Below are 26,239 nucleotides of genomic sequence, written 5' to 3'. Positions count from 1 at the left end.
ATATTATATGTGGAAATCGGATCAGTTTCGTACGAATAAAATGAAAATATTCCAAGATGGAAGAAAAATTTAGTTTTGGAATGAAAATAGCGCCGGCTGCAAAGGGTTAATACAATAGAACTATAAAATAGGATAATAGAACAGTCATCTACCGACAATGCTGAAGTAAATTCGTTAACAGTAAACCTACCACTCGCGGTCGAATGACCGTTTTTGAAATTTCGTTTCGAATTTCTTGTATATAACGTTACTGTATCGCCATGTAACTTATCGACTTTTCCTATAATATACATACAACCCATTTTTCAATATTCACAGCTTTCTTTATTGTTTACTTTCCGAAAAAATTTTCTATATTAGCACTAGATTTACGGGACCCGTCAAAATGACCGATTCTAATATTTTTAAATTGCAAATATAGAGATTGTAAAAATGCATCCATGAGCAATTATTTAACAAATTGATTCCTTTGGGTACATATATAAAAAATGGCTACAAACTTTGATCGATACATTCATGTTATTCTTATAAAGTAATGTAAAATAGTCACTTTTAGTGCTCCGTGAACCTAGTGTTAAGATACATATTTTTTTTTAAACGATCATTTGACCGCTCATGATAGGATTAGGTATACATGAAATGTCGGTAGGTTTAGTGTTAAATTTTTTGGTATTAACAAATAGTGTTATCTATGGATCGTCCATAGATGCTGTTGAATACGAAGGATTCGAACATCATTTTGGTTTGGACCCATTTCGATCAGAAAAATTTCACAAACGGAATTATATACAAAAATATCATAACGAAGGAGCGGATTTTGAGTGGCACAGATTTCCAAGTCCAGTAGATCGTCAAATTCAAACTTCAATTTCTAGAATCAGAATTAGGCACTCAGAAATAACCCATTCATGTTTGTTAAATAAGAAAGAAAATACGATCTGCGATATATGTAAAGTACCAATTAACGTGAACCACCTAATAATAGAATGCAAAAAATATGAGAATGAAAGGAAAAATGCTAAGTTGCCTAGATCCTTATCCATTCTGTTAAGTTCCAAGGAGTATATCGCCGGTCTTGCCAAGTATATCAAGGATACAAATATGTATAATATATTGTAAGAAAATGTACCGTGTTGCTAATGACCTTTCATGTTGAAGCAACATTAAACAATTAAATTATATATATCGGTAAGAGTTTCGTTAAAGTACAAAGTCCTCTCAGAGGTCCTCTCAGAGGTCCTCTCAGAGGTGACAGTCGAGTGTAAAGGGTTAAACACTGTCGAGCTACACCCGCCATTGATCCGTCACACCCTTCCAAGATCTTTTCACTCGCGGAGGACACGCTGCTGCCCGAGCTTTCACGCGGTAACGAACTTAGCGACGAAACAGCCCGGTGGCTGGGTAGCAGCGGGAACACGCGGGGCGCCATTCAACGGTGACACGGCAGTGAGCAGGCCGGAGCTTTGTGGCGACCGGAAATGGAGCGGCGCTTTGACCAGCGAAAACTTTCTTATGCCTCTTTCGTGTTTCCCCATTGTACGCGGGGGGACCGGGGCTGTCGTAACCGGATGGCGAAAAGAGGACGAAATTTTTCGCGAAGAATGAGAAACGGGGGACCGCGGGGTTCGGGAATCGAATTTTTTTTAGACCCGCCAAAGGCTTTTCACGGGGTCAGCCGTCCCACGGAGGGCACTCGAGGAATGTCAAAAGCGCGCCGAGATACGGAATCTTAACGACCTACGAACGAAGTTCGATTTTCATTGTGGTCGGACCTCCACGGTCCATTGTGTTTCGAAGTTACTACACACTTTGTGATCAGTTTTTGCCGTTCTTTTGCTAAGTAGAAGTCCCTTGTTTGAGTAGGAAAAATACTGGATATTTTATTCGAAGTATTCTCCATCGTCAGGTATAACCTTTTCCCGTTTTTCAGGTGACAAGCGGATTCTGCGATGGAAGAAATTCAGTTTCATTATAAGATACTGATTCCCCCACTCTAATTTCTCTTTCTACCACCGCGCTAGTCCCCCACGCTTCGGCCATCTATATTAAATATATTAATCCCTATATTAATCCCTATATTAATCCCTATATTAATCCCTATATTAGACTTATTTTTAAAACATAATGAGTATTAAAAAAGAGATATATAACAGATACAGTCAAACCTGTTTTTGTGCGGTCCTTTTCTCTGCGATTTCTTATGTACTGATGTTGTAAAAAATTATTTGTTACAGCTATTTATGAAGTTTTTGAATATTTTTCTTTGTGCGGTTTCTTTCATGCGGTCTCTATCTACCGCACAAAAACAGGTTTGACTGTACATATATAAATAAACTGATTTTAATGGAAAACATTTAATACCTCTTTTTTAACATTCATTATGCTCTAAAAATGAGTATAATTAATATAGGCAATGATTAATATAATAATATCAATATAATTGGTATCTCCACAGTAATCGGGTCCTCTACCCTATAGGATAATTGCACTAAAAAAAATCAACAAAAAGTTTTGTATTTAATAAAAAAAATAACGATTGCTTGAATTGTTTTTCTTTTTCACCAATCGATGCACCTTCTTGTCGTTTTTAAGAAGGTATTAGGTCGAGAATGGACTAGTTCAGAGGTTATTAATTTACCGCCGACTCGCATAAGCGTTCGAACGCTGTGCGTCAGAGACATTTACTCTCGCGAGACTTTTTCCCCAAAAAATAGATAAAAATACTCTCGAAAACTACCGGCATTAGGAGAGAGCCCGAAGATTCAAATCTTATCTGTCCCCACCGGCAGTAAATTAGGAATTTAATCGGGCGCTGCGATACGGTGAAAGAGATTCCAGCCCCTCGGGAAAAAATCCACGTTGGCGCTCGAATGCCGACTAATTGAATCAATCACCGTTGGACCCATCGAATGCCTCGGACGTTTCCACCATGTCCATCGGGGACTGCTTTCGGAACGGAGATTCCGAGGACACGATAACGCGGACGAAGGAAAACGGGGCTCTCGGAACGGAAAATCCGGCAGAAGTTGAAAGCGCGGGGCGGAATCGGCGCTTTGATTTAGCATGAAACTTGGCGAATTCCGGACGCTGGGAATCGGGACGCACACCTGCGGAAATTCCGTGAGATCGAACGGATCGGATCGGATCGGATCGGCGCGGCGGTTTCGCGGCTCGCTGACTGCCGCCGCGTTTCCATCAAAGATTTCCCCGTGTGTTTCGGACCGGACAGATTTCCCCGAAATGTAATCCGATTGCGCATTACCGGTACCCGATTAAAGTGTAATTGTTAGCCGGATTTCGGGCTACTTTGCGCGATCGTTATTTGTTATTTACGATCACGATTGAAACCGTTACGGCGAGCGATTAACCTTCCAGAATACGGATTGGATTTTCATGTATTCGTGAAACGGGTTGTTCGTGAACGCTTTTAAAAAATGTTTAAAAGTTTCCACGGAGTTACGATATTTTTTTATTCAATTTAGTTACGTTGCAACATTCGGTTTTCGTCGTTCTGTGTGCGCGTTTTTTACTAGTTGCGTGATATATTTTATTCAGAGTTCGACAAAATTTTATTCGGACGACGGATATAAGTTGTAAAAACTAACGGATAAAATGTTATTCGACACTATCGAATAAATATCCAATCGAAAAATTTATGTAGATAAAGATTCATCCGAATAAGAATTCATTCGTACAGGATGAAATTCATGTGACATATTCTTATAAAATTATGTAGAAATAACACTCAACAATTGTGGGTATAACTATGGTAAAATGAAAATTTATCTAGATAAAAATTAATCCGAATAAGAATTTATTCGTATCGGATGAAATTGATCTGAAATATTCTTATAAAATTATGTAGAAATAAATACACTCAACAATTGTTGGCATAGCTATGGTAGAATGAAAATTTATCTAGATACAACTTTATCCGAATAAGAATTTATTCGTATCGGATGAAATTGATCTGAAATATTCTTATAAAATTATGTAGAAATAAATACACTCAACAATTGTGGGTATAACTATGGTAGAATGAAAATTTATCTAGATAAAACTTTATCCGAATAAGAATTTATTCGTACCGGATGAAATTGATCTGAAATATTCTAATAAAATTACGTAGAAATAAAAACACTCAACGATGATTGGTGTAATCATGGTAGAATGAAAATTTATCTAGATAAAAATTAATCCGAATAAGAATTTATTCGCACAGGATCAAATTGATCTGAAATATTTTAATAAAATTACGTAGAAATAAAAACACTCAACAATTGTTGCATAATTATGGTAGAATGAAAATTTATCTAGATAAAATTTTATCCGAATAAGAATTTATTCGTACAGGATGAGATTGATGTGACATATTCTTATGAAATTATGTAGAGATAAAAACAATCAACAATTATTGGTACAATTCGAATAATTTTGAAATCGATATTCGAGTAGATAATGATGAATTATTCGATTAAATAGTTGACTTACCGTCTCTGTGACTCTTTCCTTAGGACAATGGCAATCCCCGGCCGCTTCGCTTCGGCACTCACACTACGTCGCGACACATGATGATTCTAATTAAACTCACTACGCAACTGTTCTCGACCGGAGTCAACACGACAATGACCCTTCGATTTTCGGTAACACGAGCGTCGATCCTTGTTCCCCCACCCCACTCGCGATTTTCCTAATTGGGTGCACCTCGCTCGCGAAATCGTAAATCGCATAACCGTGCCCTTGAGTGGACCTCGGGCCCCGGACAATACCGCGAAATGCCATAATGGACGCGCGTCGAGACCGAGGGTGGTTCCCCCATAACTCCGTTTTATGGCACCCGTGTGCGGTGGTCCCTTTTCCAAATTAGGGTCAGATTACACTAGGCAGGTCAGACGCTGAAGGTGTATAAACACCAAAACAGGGTAAACAAATTCTGTCTGCAGACGACTTTTCCCTCTAACAATTTAGCTTCGCGGTACCGCCACGTCTCAACATACTATAGCAAACGTGCTATAGCCCGCAACCGTCATCTCGTTATCTGAAGCCGGGTGTATAAGTACAGGGTGTCCCAAAAATGTACTTCCATGAGAGGGATAATTCCTGAGATCATTTGCAGTAACTTTTTCCTTTGCGAAAATGTTCTCCGCGGCTTTCTTAAGGAGTTATTAACGAAAAACACGGACCAATCAGAGCGCGGCTATAACAGGGGGGTCCCGGCTCGGTGACGGCGCCCCTGAGCGCGGCGCTGGCATTGGCTGAGTCAGAGTCCGCCTGCTGTATCCGCGCTCTGATTGGTCTACGTTTTTCGTTAATAACTCTTTAACGAAGCCGCGGAGAACGTTTTCGCAAAGGAAAAAGTTACTTCAAATGGCGTCGGGAATCCAAGGAAATACAACATTTTTGGGATACCCTGTATACATGGCCTAAGGTTGACCACAGAGTGGACAGTGGGGAGTTGTCTCCTATATATATATATATATTCATTTATTGTTCCCCTCAGGGTTACAATCCTATTACATCTCATCTCCTTCCACTCGCAACATCGCATACCCCTACTTACACCGATAGAGAGAGAGAGAGCTACTTGTCGCTTTTCAATATCATACGCATAATAACCTAAAAAAAAACGGACCTAAAAATATAAATTAATAACAATATATCAAAATAAAATAAAATATAACAAATCAACTATAACGCTCGCCATAAATACAATATAATAAAATAAAATAAAATACATTTAATCTATTACATTATGTAAAATAAATAAAAAAATAACTGCCGTAAATTTGTCATCAGCAAGGAAAAAAGACATGTCTTTTTTCCAGTGGGGAGTTGTCTCAATTGAGACAAAAATGCCCATCCTTGCTATACATACTAAAAGTCGCTGAACCATCATCGCGAGCGAGGGGAATTAAGACGAATCACCGTCCACGTTTGACGGATAGGAGTGGATCGGATAGGGGTGGATCCACCACGATAAAGCTGCCAAAAGACCGCGATTTCAATCCGGGACGCATATTAGATTGCCTCATAAATATCGGCAAATTCGATAATTGCGACGTATTGCTGGGTAGAGGGGGCTCCAAGGCGCATCCGCGATTGGCCAATTTGTCCGAATAGGGTGCCCATCGGTCTTTAGGGCTTTTTGCTCGTTGAAGTCTGCCACGAGGAGAAGCTTCGAAATAGCCGCAATTAGAATTGTCGGGCTCTTTTTCGGGGAAGCCCGCACCGCCAACGGCGCTGACCGACCCATAACCGAGGCGTTTAGGGGAATCTGGCAACGGGCGTGCGTGAGAAACCCGCTCGTGCATTCTGCAAATCCAGCACTGTCTTAAACCCTTTGAATCGTTCATACAACATTCTATTACAATTAACCCCTCATTTTTATGGAAAAGTTATACCCATCGATACTTTTTTAGCCCCGTCAGGGTCGAATTTTCTAAAGTAAAAAAAAAAAAAGAGACATACGTGCGATTTCATGTTTGATTAAAATATTGTCTATAGTTCCCTAACGAATTTTAATTTTGTTTTCTTTCTTGGAATAATTTTAATACACAGAATGAAAATAAAATAGACTCATTCATTCGAAAATAGAAAATAAACTCAGTATCTTTGAAGAGGTTAAACTATTATGAATGAAATTATAATAAAATTAAACTATTATAAATTTTATCATAAATGTTATAGTTAACATACATATGTACATAAATACAAAATCCTTTATGTAATGTTTGTAATTCATTTTGTTTAATTTAACACGTTAAGTGCCAAAAATCAATCCTACAGAAACTCACAAAATCAGTGTAATTTAATCAATGAAATCGAAACTAGAAATTGAAAATGTATTATAGGGGATGCTGTCTTAACCCTTTCGAATTCTAAAGATCCTAATAAAATTCGATTTGTCTACATATGTCACAATAAAAATAAATTTCTAAACCAAGTCAACAACCACTGTCAGTCATATGTGACTGACGTGGCAGGTAACGTGTCAAAAACACTATAAAATTAAGTTTCAAGTTTTAAACTAATATTTGGACTCGCAATAAACAACGTAAAACGATTTCTGATTGAATCCGAATTGGTCTACTGGAATCAATAATAACGATAAAAATAAAATTGTGATCGATATTAACGCTAGAACTACCGGACCAGTCAAAATGACTGGTTCCCAATTTTTTCCTTTACAATTACTGAAATTGTAAAAATCTTTTCATCGGAAATTTTTTAATGAAGCACATATTACAATAAAAGTTGTGTGAAGTCTGAATGGGCACAGTCTTGTCACTGTTACAAAGCAATATACAGTCAGTCGCATTTATTGCTCGGTAGTTCTAGTGTTAATGATTTTCCGTACGCGGATGGAAATCTGCATAAAGTTCTGCGGTGCGGTTATAAAAATAAATGTCAAACGTCGAGGAGCGACCGTGGATTATCAGTGAGGAACACGCGAAATTTTTCTCATTATGAAAAGTGCACTAGCATTTCGAGCGTAACGCCGCGCCGGCTTACGGATCGACGTTGCTTAACCTTTTTCCGGTGCGCGGAGGAAATTTCCGTCGCGGAAAACGTCGTCGCGAGACCTCTCGTCGCGACTTCCGCCGTCTTTTTCCACTCTCGCGGGAAAGAGGAGAATTCCTCGAGGACGAGAGTCAGGTTCTTGGCTAATGAACAAAAACCGCTCTTGCGCCCTTTTGAATTTTTCCGCGGGCCACTCTCTCGTGTTTAACGGTGCTCGCCGCCCGTGAACGAACTTCGTGAACCCTAATGGATCGCGGAGTTTCCGTCGCGATGGCGTGTGATAACAAAAAAAAAACAAAATTATACAATCCATTTTTCTGGACGAACAATTCCTTATCTTACGGAAAAAGCACACTCGAAATTTACTCTCCGGGAGAAAAGGATAGCGCATTTTACATATTTTTGAAGTTTCGCAGTGAAAACTGATGAAAATACACTTTTCATGCGATTACTGTATGAATATTAAGTAAATCAATATTCACTTTACTGCCTAAAATCGGCTTGTGATTATCGGACTGCGGATCTTCGTGCATTTATGGGTTCCTGAAATTTAAAAAGAATGCTAGAATACAAAATTCGACAGAATTTAGTACAATTTTGACTTATTTCAGATTTACAAAGGCTACCACCACTGTAGATAAGATTCCGTTTGATTTTACTTTCTTAAAACTCGTGTAGAAAAATTGCTGGTGATCATTTGTTTGAACCACTCGGACAGACGTTGGGAGAATAGCGTTTCGATATCAACAAATGGGCCGTGCGTTCGGGAGGTTAGGTGAAAACGGAGCATAATCTGGAGAATCTCGTTAGGGTGCAAGACGGTTTCCCGATGCGTCTTTCGCCTGCGGCTGTTTTCCTAAACTCCTCCGAAGCGCAGGGAACGACAGATTTAGAGGGCGGTAGGTCACGAGATATCTTTGATATTTATTTAGCCGGTAACGGGGAGCCAATAAATTCGGCGAGTGGACGGTCGCGGGCTTATTTCGACCCTCGAGATAAGGGTGCATAATTTAAGAGGGAAAGGAGAAGGGCCGCGTGTGCGTGCGTGAGCGAACCGGAGAAGAGAAAGAGAGAAGCGAAGGCACGCTCTCTCGGCCTGTGAAATATGTTCTCCCTTTACCGCAACGGTAAGACGACGCCCGGAAGGTCATGAATGGGACTCCTCGAAATCTTCTTAAGCGTCTTATAAATCCCTGGTGCTCGCTCTTCATGAGCCGCGCCGATTCGCCTGTCGCGCCGGGACGACGCTCCAATTTTTTTCGGTGGGGAACAGTTTTCTTTCGATGTGCACACATACATGGTCTCTAGGTTCAGCGATGAGTGCTTTATAGGACAACGATTCCAGAAATGACGGCTGTAATTGCTTTCGTTTCGAACCCTACTTGCTTACTCCCTGGGTAAACTGTGACACCGCTCGCCGGGGTCTAACTTTTAGGTTGGTTAGAAAAATAATCGACGCTATTTTCAAGATTCTGTTAACATTACAGCCACGTCTAAATGGTGGGACCCAAATTTTTTGATTTGTGGCCGTTAGGACAGCGAAGATGTGTTTACAGGGAACCATACAATTTTATACTTTATTAATAAGGGAATCGTTCCAGTAGTCGGTCTACCTAGTTTACTTAACCAGTTTGGTGAATTTCTAGTAGTTTAAATTACTAGGTAATGTGCAAAAGAAATTTTTATAAAATCACAATTTGTCCAATTCGTGGACCACTACTAATCCAATTACAAAGCTTCTGTATTGTTCATTATTTTCTTACGGGACCTTCACCAACTTATCCGTGGCATTATTCTGATTAAAATGACACTAAACACGATATAATTTGAACTGTATTTAGTGGTTTAATTGTAAAATAGTAGTCCTACACGATCTATGTCGCAGCACGGACCCGAGGATCAAGACTTTATTGTATCTACAATAGTAACTCAATAGTTATTGAAGACAGAATAAAATTGTATAGGAAAGTTTTGCATGTTACTTTGTATTACAGTAAGAATCGCTAAATATCTGAGCAAGTACATTCTTGTTGTGTTTCTAAAGTAATGTTGAGTATAGTTTATAGAATGGAAAATTGAGCATTGTTTGAAGTGAATCATAAATTCGAGCTCTTATTAGAGTATTTAGGAGAATTTTCTATTTCGTTAATGGGCAAACGCCGGACCAATACATCGCATGGTTCGGTAAGGTTACTTTCGTCATTTCAGAGTTTCCGTCAGCAAGAATTTGTAGAATGTGAAACTGATTCAATTAAATTGTACATTGAAACTATTGTTGGAGGATCGAATTAGAAGTTATTTCACCGATGGACACATCATGAACCAATATGGCGCGCGTTTCGCTAAGTAACTATCGCTGTTTGAACATTGTTGCGAAAATACTTCACCGGGTATAAAAATGTTGTGTTAAGTTTAAATTGTGGATTACAAATAGTATGAAAAAATGGAATTGGAAGTTAGTTTACGAACGGACTAATCATGGATCAATACGGTGCACGTTACATCGAAATGACTAGCGCTCATTGAGCATTGTTATGAAAATAGTTTGCCGGATATAAAATGGTCGTACTGCATTCAGAGAATTGTGGATTGACAATAGTACGAAAGAGTGGAATCGGAAGTTTACTAATGAATGAAACCCGAACCAAAACGACTCGTGTTTCATCGGAAATAACGTTTGTTATTTCGAAGGATTCTAGGAAAAATAGATTATCGAGTATAAAATTATCGTGGTATTTCAAGAGGATTGTAGATAGAAACTATTATCGGAGGATCGAATTAGAGGCGGATCTATTATTCAGTAAATCTGGAACGGACACGACAGCGTTTACCTAAAATAACCGAAACTGTTTCGACGATTTTAAGAGCTCGGAAGTAATAGTCGGCGAATATTGAACGATCGTGGTATTTGTGTTACCTCGCATGAGCTATAAGTGTCAAGTCGCTGCAGAGAAATGAACCCGGAACTATTTTGCTTACGGATATACTCCGAACCAATACGATAGAGAGAAAATTTATCCTTATTATACCTAAAACTTTTATTTTAGTAGTCTTTTTATTTTTTATGTATTGTTATCGATATATTACACATGTCCACATGTACAGGGTGTACGGAAATGTTTGCTCTTGGCTGCCGTATATCTTGACCTTCAATTTCAAGGTCAAATTAATGTTGTATCGCGTCATATTCTACGCGTCAATTAAGTTATCGGAAATTTTACTTTGAATCTCAAGGTTAAGGATTATTTTGTGGGACTTTGTTAAATTCGGGGGACCCAAAAAGGGCGAATGGGCCCCTTATTTATCACAGTTTATTGAGCTATTGTTTTCTACGGAATTACCACAGGCTGAGTTGTTAAGTATCGACAATTTGTCCAGAATCGGAAAATTCAGTGTTAAAATACTTCTTGGGCCCACTGCATGCGGCCCATTGTCGAGGTTTTCACGAACAAGGACAGAAACGAACCAAATTATTTCCGTTGGCTTGCAGGTGGTATCAGAAATGCGTGTCACTTTTTCATGAAATTACAGGGACTTCGAAGGACAGAGGAGACGACAAGAACCGGGCCCAATCGCTGGTTAGCCGAAAACGATGATCGCGCAGAAAATCGAGACTTCCGGATAGGTCGATTTTTTGTCGACGCGGAGGAGATCGCCTGCTCGTGGCCGGTGGTTTCCTGCAGGGTTTGTTAGGTTCAGGGTGGTCCATGGCGAGAGCATTATTACAGGCGCCGCGTTTCGAATGAAGACAAAGACGGCCCCCTTGTCGGCCCGCGAGGGAACCCCTGCTACAGGGAACGTCTAAAACCCAGCACATGCTCTGAAAAATGACCCTTTTAGCAGAAAGTCAATTTTTTAACCGTCCGCTGGCAATGTTCTTTTTCAACGCGGCGAGCCGAGTCTTTCAACCCCTGGCTTGCTTTTTATTACAATGTTTTGAAAAATTTAAGAAAAAGCTACACGAAGTAGTGGGAATTCGTCTGGAACTCGGCGACTCGAAAACAACCCTTATAGGTTATGTTTTTAAATTTCTTCAATCTTTATACTACTTTAAAATTCACTAGTCTATTCTTATTATAAATGCAGTCATTCTAAAGTTTATCTGCAGTCTACTTCTTATATTTTATCTTAGCTTATGTTTTTAAATTCCTTCAATCTTTCTACTACTTTAAAATTCACTAGTCTATTCTTATTATAAATGCAGTTATTCTAAAGTTTATCTGCAGTCTACTTCTTATATTTTATCTCATCTTATGTTTTTAAGTTCCTTCAATCTTTCTACTGTTTTAAAATTCACTAGTCTATTTTTATTACAAATGCAGTTATTCTAAAGTTTATCTGCAGTCTACATCTTATATTTTATCTTATCTTATGTTTTTAAATTTCTTCAATCTTTATACTACTTTAAAATTCACTAGTCTATTCTTATTATAAATGCAGTCATTCTAAAGTTTATCTGCAGTCTACTTCTTATATTTTATCTAATCTTATGTTTTTAAATTCCTTCAATCTTTATACTATTTTAAAATTCACTAGTCTATTTTTATTACAAATGCAGTTATTCTAAAGTTTATCTGCAGTCTACATCTTATATTTTATCTCATCTTATGTTTTTAAATTCCGTCAATCTTTCTACTATATTAAAATTCACTAGTCTATTCTTATTACAAATGCAGTTATTCTAAAGTTTATCTGCAGTCTACTTCTTATATTTTATCTCATCTTATGTTTTTAAATTCCTTCAATCTTTCTACTATTTTAAAATTCACTAGTCTATTTTTATTACAAATGCAGTCATTCTAAAGTTTATCTGCAGTCTACTTCTTATATTTTATCTAATCTTATGTTTTTAAATTCCTTCAATCTTTCTACTACTTTAAAATTCACTAGTCTATTTTTATTACAAATGCAGTCATTCTAAAGTTTATCTGCAGTCTACGTCTTATATTTTATCTTATCTTATGTTTTTAATCTTATGTCTTCAATCTTTCTACTACTTTAAAATTCACTAGTCTATTTTTATTACAAATGCAGTCATTCTAAAGTTCATCTGCAGTCTACATCTTATATTTTATCCTGTGTATTAATTATAATAGCAATATGTTTTTTTTTTTGGAGGAAGAAATCGATATGAAAGCATTTTTAATTTCAAAAACAATCTCTTGGCTAAAAAATGGCACCCTAGACCACTATGCACTGGACTCGTGGCGCTGCCCCCATTTCTTTGGGCTGATATTTACGAGGCGACATTTTCACTTGGGGACTGATGCTCGACAGACTTTTGGGCCTTATCTGAGCGCGATTCCCAGTCGCTCGTGAAACTGTAGGAAGACGAACCATCGTAGGCGTGTCCTTTCGTTGGAAACGGACCACGAGCCAGACATGATAATGGTCCGACGTCAAGAGTAGACACCGAAAGAGGATCTGGAGAGCAAATTATATCTGTAAAAGAACTTTCTCCGACGAATAGAAGGCGAAAGTAAATTTTACTTTTTCTGCCCCACATCGATATACATTTCCGAAAACCTTTTTAACACTAGATCTACCGAGCACCGAAAGCAACGATTCTTATCGTGATATACAGTCGGGGACAAAATTAAGTGAACGCCCTTTTAAACACTTTTTTAGAATTGGATCAAACAACTTGAGTTCTTTTGAGACGTAAACTACATGTGGATGTAAATCCAGTAAACGAATCGTTCTAATATCTCAACAAACAACTCAAGTTCAATTTTAAAATAGTTGTTAGGTTCTGAAGAGTGTCCAGTTAATTTTTTCCCCGCCTGTACATATTCGTGCAGCACACAATACCACAACTTGGGACGAAAATAAAATTGTAACGAATCTCATAAAATAAGGTACCACTAAATACACGAAATACATCAATTTGCCTATATTCAAAAGTCGTGATTTAGTACAGGAAAAAATGGTTACTCTGTAATTTTAAAATACCTTGATCCGAGCACGCGCCTCTTCATTACCTCGAGTGAGCAAACCAAGAATAAAATAATTAGTTTAATGTCTCTTTCGAATCGTTACACCGTCCGTTCAGAGGCTAAAATAATGAGTGTTCTCACATTTTACGGTGGAACCACTCAATTAATTTGTTCCATTTCAAATGAATTTTCGTAGCAGTTAATACCATGGAATCGCAAAAATTAAGAGAACATTTAAAAGTGGAGCTTTATTACAAAATTTGCGTCTGTGTGGAAGGTAAGCCAACGATTTTACAGCGAAATAACAATTTATTCGCTGTTTACGTTCAGCGTCTACGAGCGGAATATACACAGCGAAGATTTTTCTATTCGGCAAGGACTCTGATGAAATTCTGTTGCTAGGATTACAGTATTAAAATGCCTAGGTGTCTATATCCCAGATACCGGGGCTCCATCCATCACGAACTTGTCCTCGGCTAATCCCAGAGCGGGAATCGCGAAATGGAAAACGTTCGTAGCTTCACTAATCCGCTAATAATCCCGCGTAGCTCTCCAATAACTCGCGAGGGACACATGGACCTCTGGGCTCCGGGCTCGAAGTTGCTGTATCGAAGCGAAAACAGGATTCGGGCTGCTGTGTCCAATCACGTATCGATCGTAACCTCCATTTTGCGTCTGCTCTCGGATTTGCAAAAAAATCATTGCACGCTCTCGGTTCGGTCGAGCATTTTCCCCCCAGTCTCACGCTCGGATTGTTTAACAACTTCTCGTGATTTTATCGAAGAAAGTTGTCGAGAATTTCATGCTTGATACTCGAAGAATCTACTGAAAATTTGTTGCCGTTACTGCGACTGCACCGACGTATCGTAAAATTAAATGTTAATTACCTTGATAAACGACGAGTATTGTCAGAGAAAAAGTTTAATTAAAACTCGACGACCCAACCACTGTGACCTCCCCTTCCAAGGAGCAAATAAAGAGATGAACTCTATACTGAGATATACGTAACAATTGATACTCCTTTGCAACAAAAGATAGCGATAAAGAACTATTCTGTACGAACTTTATTGTAGTCTTAAAAAAGTAAAAGAGTTTCACGGCTGAAGGCCGTATTGAAGTGTTCACTAGCACTGATCGAAATTTGCCAAAAATTTATTTAATATATACGACGAATTTTTAAACAAATTTAATTTTTTGGATATATGTCATAATAAAAATGGCTAAAAATGTGAATAAACACCTTCTTCTTATTTCCGTCGAGCAATGTGGCACACAATAAAGTCTTGATCTAAGCCCAATCCTCGGGTCCGTGATGTGACATAGATCGTGTAGGACTACTATTTTACAATTAAACCAATACATACAGTTCAAATTATGTCGTGTTTAGTGTCGTTTTAATCGGAAAAATGCCACGAATAATTTGGCGAAAGTCCCAGAAACAAATAATGAACAATAATATAAAGATACACTATAAAGTTATTTAAGAAACAAGTTTCTACATGAGCCCCGTTTCTCGCAATTGTTGCAGAGGATTTTCGATCCGCACAAAGATCCGCAGTCTAATAATAATCTCGAGATCGCATTCCATTGAGCGTGGAAACGTTTTACGGACTGCAAAGTGCATACGCAGACGATCCACAAAAATTAATCTGGCCCTTCCACGACGGAGGCCCGCCACCCGTTCGAGTGAAGTGGCGCATTAAAAAAAAAAAAAAGGGTTAGACCGATCCGCGGCAAAAAGGAGGCGGGATTTTTATAACGAAGACGCGCGTCGCAAATTAACCACCGTACCGGCTCGATTGCGTTATATTGCACGTCATAAACTTGAGAATATCCAGCCCGGTTCGGGGCCGCTTTTTGTATCAGAATGTACATATAATCTCAAGCGTGAAATGACCTATAAGAAAGAGACGGCCAGCGGTCTCTGTGTGCATGCACATTTGTTCGCGATCGTGCAAGCGATTTTTCAACGGGCCGCGCATGCCAACGTGAAATTTCTTCATTTGCTCCTTCATTAAGCAGTGGTCCGTGCAATTGTTAATGCTGTCGTATATCCACGTCATACATAATGGTCGAACGCTGAATTAGTAGCTTAAACTTGCAGCATCACTGCCCAAGCGGTTCGAATTCTTTATGCCTTTTATTCGGAGTCAATTAACTTCAATTAGCGGCGCGACCTATGCGAGAAAGTTGTTCGCGAATTTGAAAAATTTTCTAATGAAATTCTCCGAATGTCCTCTGGGACAAATTGTAGAGATTGAGGAAGTTAATAAAAAAAAATGAAATTCTCCGAATGTCCTCTGGGACAAATTGTAGAGATTGAGGAAGTTAATAAAAAAAAAAATGAAATTCTCCGTGCCATTTGCGTTCTACTATCAGGGTTTTTCTCGTAAACAGTCAGTCTTAAAAAAAAATAAAAAAAATGGAAGAGGAAGAACTGACAGTACACAGTGTTTAATCTATATATGTCCCAAACGCCTACCCGATAAAAGTCTCAGGAAGCTCGAGAGACCTAGGTCGCCGAGGAGTGTAAACGTAACGCAGGTCGAGTATGTCTCCTGCACGATGTACGACACTGGCAAGACCCGTGTTAATGACATACATCGAGAATTCACTGTATTATCCGTTTACGTTGTTTTTGAATGATGTACCACTTCGAGTGGACCAAAGAATAGTATCTCCTGGCCGATATATGTCCCTGGCTAGACCCGTGTTTCGGACGAAAATCGAGTAAACACTGTGCTCCCTAACAACGCGATAACCTGTACCAACTTTTTATTTTTACGATAATTCAGGGACACCGGTTTTATAAGAATCCAGTAACGAGGTATTGTTGAAGTCACTGTTCTGAATTTTTCTGAGAATTGTTTATCCGTTGTTTTCGTCAATTTCGATGAAATTTTCTCAATGTGTACGATTGAGTACACTGTGTATTCCTGTGACGTTCGCGTAGACAACGGTATCACCAAGAACATTTCGAACGTTATTAACGAGGCTTACGGAAGCTCCCCTCGGGCGAGCGGGCCGGTTAGAAGAAAGAGAATGAAAAGAAGGTGACGCGGGGCGAACAACGAAGAATGTTTCGTTGGGATGAGAGAAAAGGGTTTCGCGCGTCGACGTTAACGTTTCCATTAACCTCGGTTTAAGCCCCGTGCGTGACTTTGACGAGGATAGGGGGCCTGCTTTCGATCTTCTTTTTTCCATCTTTTTCACGTGGCACGTTATTCGGGAACGCCTGGGAGGTCGGTTGTAATCGTCCCCCCCTTCCTCCCACCCAGCTATCCTCCATTTCTGATTCTGTCTGTCGGCAGAACCGTCGCGTCGCCACTTGATGTGCTCTCTCTCTCTCTCTCTCTCTCTCTCTCTCTCTCTTCCCCCCTCTCCTCTTTGCTATCCGTTCGCCTCCTCCACCGATAACAGCTGACAGATCGTCAAGTAACCGTCTGCAGCTTATTCAAACGTTCTACGGGGCTTCCATTCAATTTCACGCCTATCCACTTGTATCCAATTTACCCGCGGAATATTCCATCACGAAGAATCCGTGACTTTGATAAGTGTGTGCGGCGGCATCTCGCAGCTTTCCTTCCTCGAGACCTGTCTGTTGACTCCAGCAGACGCGGCTTCAACGTCAGCCAACTCATGTCGTTCGTCGCTAACGCTCGATGATTATTTCACTCGAGATTGTCAAATGTTACCGGCGATAATGGCGCCCACGATATCCTGCGCACCCCGTGTACCTTGCATTGGACAGGTGTATTCACCCTAGCAGTCCCAAGGGAGGGGGAACCCATAGCTTGGAAAACTTTAAATTACGACTATTTTTCTTGGGCGAAGGGTTCTCAAAAAATTATTTATTGTCGTTCGTGCATTTAAGTTCAATATTCAGGACTCCCCTTGATATAAAGTATCACACGATTAAATGTTACAAAACTTATTTTGCAAAACAATTTTGTTTAGGAGATATGAATAAAGAGGAGCCCCCACCTCTGAGATTGTCCGAAATTTCCATGAAACCACCATGATATCCTGCGTACCCCGTGTACCTTGCACTGGACAGGTGTATTCACCCTAGCAGTCCCAAGGGAGGGGGAACCCATAGCTTGGAAAACTTTTAATTAGGACTATTTTTCTTGGGCGAAGGGTTCTCAAAAAATTATTTGTTGTCGTTCGTGCATTTAAGTTCAATATTCTGGAGTCCCCTTGATATAAAGTATCACACGATTAAATGTTACAAAACTTATTTTTCAAAACAATTTTGTTTAGGAGATATGAATAAAGAGGAGCCCCCACCTCTGAGATTGTCCGAAATTTCCATGAAACCACCATGATATCCTGCGTACCCCGTGTACCTTGCACTGGACAGGTGTATTCACCCTAGCAGTCCCAAGGGAGGGGGAACCCATAGCTTGGAAAACTTTTAATTAAGACTATTTTTCTTGGGTGAAAAATACTCAAAAAATTATTTTACTTTCGTTTGTGCATTTAAGTTCAATATTCTGGAGTCCCCTTGATATAAAGTATCACACGATTAAATGTTACAAAACTTATTTTTCAAAACAATTTTGTTTAGGAGATATGAATAAAGAGGAGCCCCCAACCCTGAGATTGTCCGAAATTTCCATGAAACCACCATGATATCCTGCGTACCCCGTGTACCTTGCACTGGACAGGTGTATTCACCCTAGCAGTCCCAAGGGAGGGGGAACCCATAGCTTGGAAAACTTTAAATTAGGACTATTTTTCTTGGGCGAAGGGTTCTCAAAAAATTATTTTATTTTCGTTTGTGCATTTAAGTTCAATATTCAGGACTCCCCTTGATATAAAGTGTCACACGATTAAATAGTACAAAACTATTTTTTCAAAACAATTTTTTCTAGGAGAAATGTCCGAAATTTCCATGAAGTCACCACGTTTCTTTGACAAATTCTCCTTATTATTCCAAAGCAATGAAAAATTTATGTATGCAGTGGAAATATAATTTAGTCGAAAAGGAAACGCGATATTTCTATGAAGCCACTTGTATTTTTCATAAATAATCTCAGAATTAACAATTACTTTTGCACTATTTCTATATTAATAATTAGTCCAGCCTCCAGGCCTTCTAACCAAGCAGACCATGTTAAAACTTTAATATTTTTGTTTAAGCATCCCAGGTGGTATTTGGGTCAGTGATTTGCACTAATTATATGTGGAATTTTATAGTTTAGAAATTCATTGATTACGTTACAGAACTCTCGAAGCGCAATGAAGCGCGAGTTTTCCATCGGTCTAAAATAAGAATTTGCAGGAAGGTCGGCAGTCTATATTATAGCAATTACCAGAGAACCAGTTATTTAGAACGTACTGTAAGTATCTATTTAACGGGACACATTTCCTTTTCAAATATTCAGAGGGATATCCAGCAACTGGGTTAAGCTAGTGCTCCGCTCTAAATGGAGTTACAAAAAATATGAGGAAAAATTTAACATGCTTTCATTCCGAGCGATCCTCTGATCCTACGTCGACCTTTACTGTACACTTCATTCTCTTATAATGAGTACACGTTTTAACGATCTGCAATACTGTATTTGGTCATTATTTGCAAACTGGTGCTCCCAGCCAATTTCAACGACCTTCAAATATATTGTTGGTAGGGGCCCTAACGACAACCGTACCGATTAAGAATTATCTTGATTTTTCCGTTTTAGTCTGTCCTGCAACTTCGAATCGTCTACGTCAGCAGGGTACCATTTTTAAATGTTTATTGTGGGCGAGATACAACCAAGAAACGAGTTATTAACACTATACAGGGTCATCCGTTTTTAAACGGCCAAACGTCAACCAGCTATAGAGGACCCCAAATGGAACAACTTTCACCCCTAACACTTTTTTGGATTCGAAGTTATTTCGTTCAGTCTCCACGGCGTGCCCCATGTCAAAAAAACCAAGATCCAAAGGTCATACAAAAAGGTTGACTAAATAAAAAAGATGCCCCTATTTATTTTAAACCAAACAAAGGAAAGATCATCAAGATACATAATTGCAGTCCTAATATATTTAATCTTAAGTGAACGCAAAAAATGACGGGTTTTTGCAATTATCTAAAAATCAAGACCGAATAAAAAAAAGTGTTAGGGGTGAAAGTTGTTTCATTTGGGGTCCTCTATAGCTGGTTGACGTTTGGCCGTTTAAAAACGGATGAGCCTGTATACAAAATTGACGAAAGAATAGCTAAATCAATACCAGAAAAAAAAAATAAAATAATGTAAGACGTGCCATGATTTTGGAAAAAAATTCAATGAAAATTCACCAATTCTTCAGCGTTCGTACGAGACAGTCCCCTCAAACTCTCGAACTGCTGGAAACGTCGTTACGACAGGGCGTTGACAATTTGGTCAAAAATAAAAAAATCAATTTTCACTTTTTCATTAAAGAAAAAAAAAAAAAGACAGAAGAAAGTTGGAAGGCATAGAGGAGCACAGTGCCGTGCGAAGTCCAACACAGGGGTTCCCAAAGTGCGCAACCCTGGAAATACGATCCGCGAGTTATACTTTTGAAATGCGTTAATAAAGAGTGTGCGATAAAAGGTGATTATTGTCATAAATAAAGAACGAAGATTATGTCATAAGATTAGTATAAATATATTTTTTTTTGGCCCGCCAAATATTTTGGAACCTACCATTTGGCCCACCTGGGTAAAACTTTGGAAACCCCTCGGTCGACGCATCAATTTTCGACGCCTACATTTTGATAATGATTTACGTAGAAAGGGCAGTATTCTAGTGTTTTGAAATCGCCTCGGTGTCACCTTCAGGAGCGCGTGATAAAAGATCTGGGTCCGAAGGTTACCGGAATGTCAGGCAAACACAATACAGTCTCTCCTACACCGAACAACGTTCGTGCGAAGCATATTTCCATATCACCTGGAATTTTCGGGTAATGGAATTTTGCGGGGCGAACGGGCTTTTCAACGCGGTGTGCGACGCGCGTCGAGTGCGTTTCGGCCGCGCGCAGTGTCCCCGCTATCGAATCGCATTCTCGATACTCGCGGCTCGGCCGAGTCGCGTCTCTCCATTGTCGTCTCTCGACTTTCCTCTCCGGGAGGCAACGGGACCTATCGACACCTGCCAATAGCACGGCACGCTGGCGAACGACACGCGTTACGGACTCTCTCTCTCTCGCTCCGCTCTTCGTCTCCTCCGCTCGAGTTTCCTACGCGCGGAACAAAAGCGGCCTCGGCCGAGAGAAAACGGTAACTTAATTGCTGGCGTTTAGCATAATAGCCGGCCCTCCTCCCCGGTGTGTCCGTCGAATGAACCTTCTTTCCCGTATTACCGTTGCAACCAATTATTGCTCGCCGACAATGGGCCATCGCGCGATAATAACGACCGGGACCGGCCGACGCGACGCGACGCGACGCGCGCCCGTCCCGGCTATTCCGCGTTAAATCGCGCGCCTATCGGCACCGCGCCCGCCATTTCGCTTTTTACCGCCGTTGGTGGTCTCCTGCGTTTATGGCTGTAACACTTTCCGTCCTAGGCTGCTCCTTCGTGTGAACTTAATTAACGCTTTGCGCGTGAAACGCTCTCTCGGATCGCCTACCGGCGCGCAGTGGGCAATTTGGACAAAATCGGATTCAAAATCAAGGAACTTTCGATAGGAATGAGGTAGAGCGATGAAATCTTTTTTAAATGAAAGCTGAAACTTTGTAGAATATGGGAAAAATAGGGAGATTATTACCATCCAATCATTTCAACGAAAAAATGACTTCATTAGTTTTTGTCACAAAAATCTATTTTTTGCAAAATCCTGAGGTCGTAGACAAATTTTGAAACCAGATTTGAAATCAGCGTGAAAAAATCTATGGGAAATGATGTATAGCATGTTAGAAAAAATTTTTTTCCGGGCGTGGTATTGAAAAAACTAACATTTTCTTGAATTTGTGCGCGTTTAACGAATTTTCTCGAGGTTAACAAACGTTCATACCACAATCTCTCTATTTTTCCCATATTCTACAAAGCTGCAGCTTTCATTTAAAAAAAATTTCATCGCTCTACCTCATTCCTATCGAAAGTTCCTTGATTTTGAATCCGATTTCGTCCAAATTGCCCACTGTGCGGCGCACAGTGGTCTGAGAACGCGATTTTACTGGCCAAAAATCAAAATGTCATTGGAACTTTCTAAAAGTTGGTAATCACGTGTTTTTGAGGTTACTGATAACGAATCGGATACCAAAAATTCAAAATTCAAAATGGCGGATTCAATACTGCGCACATATAGTCTGGAAATTCGCTTTTTGCGGTCAAAATTAAAGAGACACACATATCTACATTTATTAACATTTTTTTCAATATATTTTAGTTATTCAGTTTAACTAATATAACTAATATGTATAATATAATTATATGATTTATTTTATAATTGTAATTATGTAATCGTAAATAAATATGCTATTTACTTTATATATGTATGTATATATATGCATAAATATGTGTTACTATACTTATATAACTAATGCTTTAAGCACATAAAACTCAGTAAAATCCTTCTGTATCGATAGTTCGACTCGAATATTCGGTTGAAGACTAACGCGATCGAAAAGACTTATGCCAGAAGAAAACCAATTGCTATGGTAACAAACAGGTTGCTCTGTTAAAACATCTGAGTCTTCGTGACCCGATAATAGCCAAACATCAAAATACCGCGGGCTTCTATTTCTTAATTATCGTGCAAGGTGGCAGGAGGTGGCAGCTAAAATTTATATGCTCTTCTTTGCAATTGTTTAAACTTTCATATAAAACGAGTCTAATGCTTATAACTCTTAATACTTTTTTTAAAACCCTTCTCAAAGTTTAAATTGTTAATAATATTGCAGCACTTGCACACGGATTAAATAATGCTTAGAAACTAATTAAATACTGAAAGTACGCCTATTAATATATATAAAACATTCATTCAAACCTGTTATATCATGTTCTATAATGAGTTCTTAGAATAATTAGTTTCACTTTGAATTTCAGAATTTTGTATTCAAAATGTTACCCTCGATTCCACAATTATCTGAAATGAATAATATTTTGGATTTTTAAGGTTTGAAGTGTTTTGTTACTGTATAGCCAAAAAGTTTTTCAAAATCTTGAACTTTGAGAATTGATTTTTGGCCAGTAAAATCGTGTGCGGCGCACAGTGGTCCCATATCGCCAAAACGTGGTCAAAACCTCACAATTTATTAAAAAATTATTGGTTCTGCTTGAAAATTGGTATTAATTTTTTGGGGTCGCTGACGACGAATCTGAATCTTGAAATTAAAATATTCGCTGTCTCATATTGACCTGAACGAGGGGAAATACTAATTCTCCGGATAGCAAACTCTACCCTTTGTATCGTATAAAGTAGGTATTATTCTATTCGCACTTCATAGTTCCCAAAGAAGAAAGAATTGAAGGATTGCTGGTCTTTTTACGTACAATAAGATCCCATAATAAAAAATATAGGTTTCCATTTGAAAAAACAAAGTTGACCTTCAAATGAACAGCCGATATAAAAACAGCGTTCGTGTTTGAAAAATATAAAACAATTTCGGATATATGATTATTTATAAAAAAAAAAACTGACATTCTATTAAAAATCTGTTTAAATTTTACAGAAAGACTTGGTGCATATCTCTCACAGTTTGACAAGAAATGCAAGGAAAGCACATAAAATACCTACTCTGCGTTACAAAAAACAGTGCAACGACCACAGATGCACCTAGGGGCAGCTAATTTTTTTTTAGAATTGCAAGATAATACTATGTAGTGGAAGCTCCAACAAGTTTTGGCGCTAGACCGTGTGAGACTTGCAACTTTTGCTCTAAATCGTAAAAATTTATGCCTTCGCTTTTACTCTCTCTTTGCATATACAGTTATCAGTTAACATTAAACATTTGGCACTAAAAGCTATGCAACTTACCTCCACAAACAGCATCCATAATGCACAACATCGGACACGTTCGCCCAACGACTGGTGTCAATAAACGTGCAGGAGGTGCGGCCAAGTGTCATTAACGATGGAGGATGCTCTAAATTTTTGGTGGGGTAATTGCTCCAGAAGTAAGCCGTCTAACATTTTTTTGACATAGCATACTTTAACATAAACCGTACCCCCATATACCATCCCCACCACCATATTATTATGGGGACATGACACTGCAGGTTGAGTAGACTGATTGCAAAAATATCAGAAGAATTTATGAACAGCGCTGTATTATTTAGAACTTATCCAAGTTATTAAGAGGAGGAATCAACTTTAAACGCGGCTAACATTTGCGCCAGTGAATTCCTGACATTAACACTTGGATTTCTGGCATTTTCTTGCAAAAATCTACAGGATTGTATAAAGCAAAAGTTAAAAATTCCTGGGTTGCCAAGGTGAAGTTTAACCAACATTCGAAATAAAGGAGGACCGGAATACACTTTTTCGCGAGCGTCGACGTTCCGAAGAGTGAAAGTCGCCTAAACATTTGCAGCGTGATATCACCGTGGAAGGTACTAAATTGAAACTTCGTAGGTCTTCCGGCGGAACCATGAATTCGCAGGGAACGAGGGGGTGTCGTTTACCCCGAGCGAGATAGGAAAGTTTGCCGATCTTGGAGAATCGGCGAGTGGATATGGCTTCGTCGGGGCGGATTTAATTAAAACTTTTACGACAATGGACCACGGGCAACGGGCAGGCTGGAGGGGACCGGGCGACGCGGTCGTCCCCAGAAAGGAAGACGAAGACCTTGGCAACGACTAATCAATCGACATCGCGGTAATCAAGAGAAAAAGTGTGTCAGCGGCGCGCCGCTAACGAGAGTGGAACGGACTAGACTCGCGGAAGCCGAAGAAGGGAAAGGAAGAAAGTATCTAGGCGATAATGAGGAACGGTTCCGTCGGGCGAACGGAAGGGAACGGATATCGGTCATTTCCGGGCTCGTGGAACCGCTGAAGAATTCTCTGTTCCGCGATGCCACCCGGTTTCGTGTCCTGTTTCTTATGCGGCCGACAGACACAATAGCCCGCGGCCGAATGGCGGTTCCGATCGGCCAACGTTTCTCGACCATAACTTCTTCTCGACTCTGTGTGCTCTAATTAAGGAAAGTTCACTACCGGAACTCGTATTTCTTCGCCGCGGAACCTGCTCGAAAATACGAGGAAATATCATCTCCTATGACTTCCATAACCTTTGTGCAAATCTTTCCTTTGGTTCTCGGCAAACTACCATTCTTCATAACCTACTTCAACGAGCCCGGCAAATTTCTATTGTTCCCAGCTACCGTTGAATCAAGTTACGAAGATGCAGTTAGCTCTGTTCTCCGTAGCAGCTCTTCAAGCTTCTTCAGGTTTCTCTCGTTGTAGCTGATTTTCTCAAGAGAACCGGTGCGAACCGCTATCAAGAGGAACCGAACGTAAACGACACCGCCAGCCTCCGATCAATTGTTTTGGTTAACTCATTGTGCTGCAAACTTTGAGCACAATATAGTCCCTCGAATCGAACTTCGTTGGGATTTGCGCTAGACGAAGAAGAAATCTCTGTGGAAAGCAACTTTCAGGGGTGATTGTTCAACTGCTAAAATGTTAAACTAGCCAGGAAAAAAGTCCCATCTGTCCTTGGAAACGTTTTAATGTTTTAATGGCAAAATGTTAGCAAAATCTTGCTTGGTTCGTTTTATTGACAGGAAGAACGAGTTCGGGCAATTTTTGAACAGTGTTGCGTCGCACGTGGGAAGTATACAGGGCAGTACAGTGTTTACTCTATACATGTCCCATAAGCCTGACCGATAAAAGTCCCAGAACAATCACGGCCTCTAAAACTTCGTTGTCCATTTCTACGGTCGGCGTGGATCAAAGAATAGTATTTGCTGCTCGATATATGTCCCTGGCTAGACCCGCGTTTCGGACATAGATCGAGTAGAGACTGTATATGGTATAAAACATGAGTAGGTGCAATTTAAAATGGTAAAAACATTAGAAGAATCTAAAAATGCCGTTACATTTTTCAACCTGTTAAAAATACAATATTAATTATTATTTATTTAATGTTTTAAACTGTGGGAAGTTCCACTTAAGCTTTTAATAAATAAAAAAAGATCGCTCTTGCTGTATGCTTGTGCGAACTTTCTTGCATATATTTAAACTATGGGGAGTTCCACTTAAGCTTTTAATAAATAAAAAAAGATCGCGCTTGCTGTATGCTTGTACGAACTTTCTTGCATACTTCAGTGCGCCCAATTCGATCCTGTACTTCCCACATGCAACACTCTGTATAAATCTTGAAAAATACATTAGTTGGTCTGTCCCCATGCAGGCGCCACAGGGCGCCAAGTATCAGTAAAATCTATTGCTCGTAAATCCCTTTGGAATGGTTTGGAATCGCTCAACCGCGTCGCCATTAAGTGGTTTTTAATATATATTCAATATTAAAAGAACTAAATACACCACCCAACCTAGCCACATACATAGTAAAGAGCAAAATTTAATCAACACCATTTGAAACATCCTCACTTTTTTAAAATTAGACCAAATAACTAACCCAAGCAATAAATAGCGATAAAGCAAGAGCGACAGCTAGCAATAATAGGATATTTCTCGGTTAATATTTTGGCCTTGCAAAATCGAGTCAGGATTAAAATACTATTACCAGTAAATTAAATGTAACAGAATCAGAATATTAACCCTTGGCACTCGAATGGCGACTGTAAGGCGTCACTAAAAATTGCTGTATCATTATTCAAAACATTTTTTACATTATTAAATTTGTTTCTATTTAATAAATTTCTAAAG

At 39.2% G+C, this 26,239-nt stretch overlaps 2 protein-coding genes across 2 annotated transcripts in view; one reads left to right on the top strand and one right to left on the bottom strand.

Moving 5' to 3' along the window:
* Positions 1-26,239, bottom strand: part of LOC143362769 (mediator of RNA polymerase II transcription subunit 20-like) — a 228,156-nt gene that overhangs the window by 83,995 nt on the left and 117,922 nt on the right. The gene's annotated exons all lie outside the window — the stretch shown is intronic.
* The window catches only part of LOC143362743 (facilitated trehalose transporter Tret1-2 homolog), a 176,565-nt gene that overhangs the window by 42,854 nt on the left and 107,472 nt on the right, over positions 1-26,239 (top strand). The window lies entirely within an intron of this gene.

Source organism: Halictus rubicundus, chromosome 18 (genome assembly GCF_050948215.1).
Source record: "Halictus rubicundus isolate RS-2024b chromosome 18, iyHalRubi1_principal, whole genome shotgun sequence".
In the NCBI taxonomy this organism is placed as follows: domain Eukaryota; kingdom Metazoa; phylum Arthropoda; class Insecta; order Hymenoptera; family Halictidae; genus Halictus; species Halictus rubicundus.
This window is presented reverse-complemented; position numbering and strand designations above follow the sequence as displayed.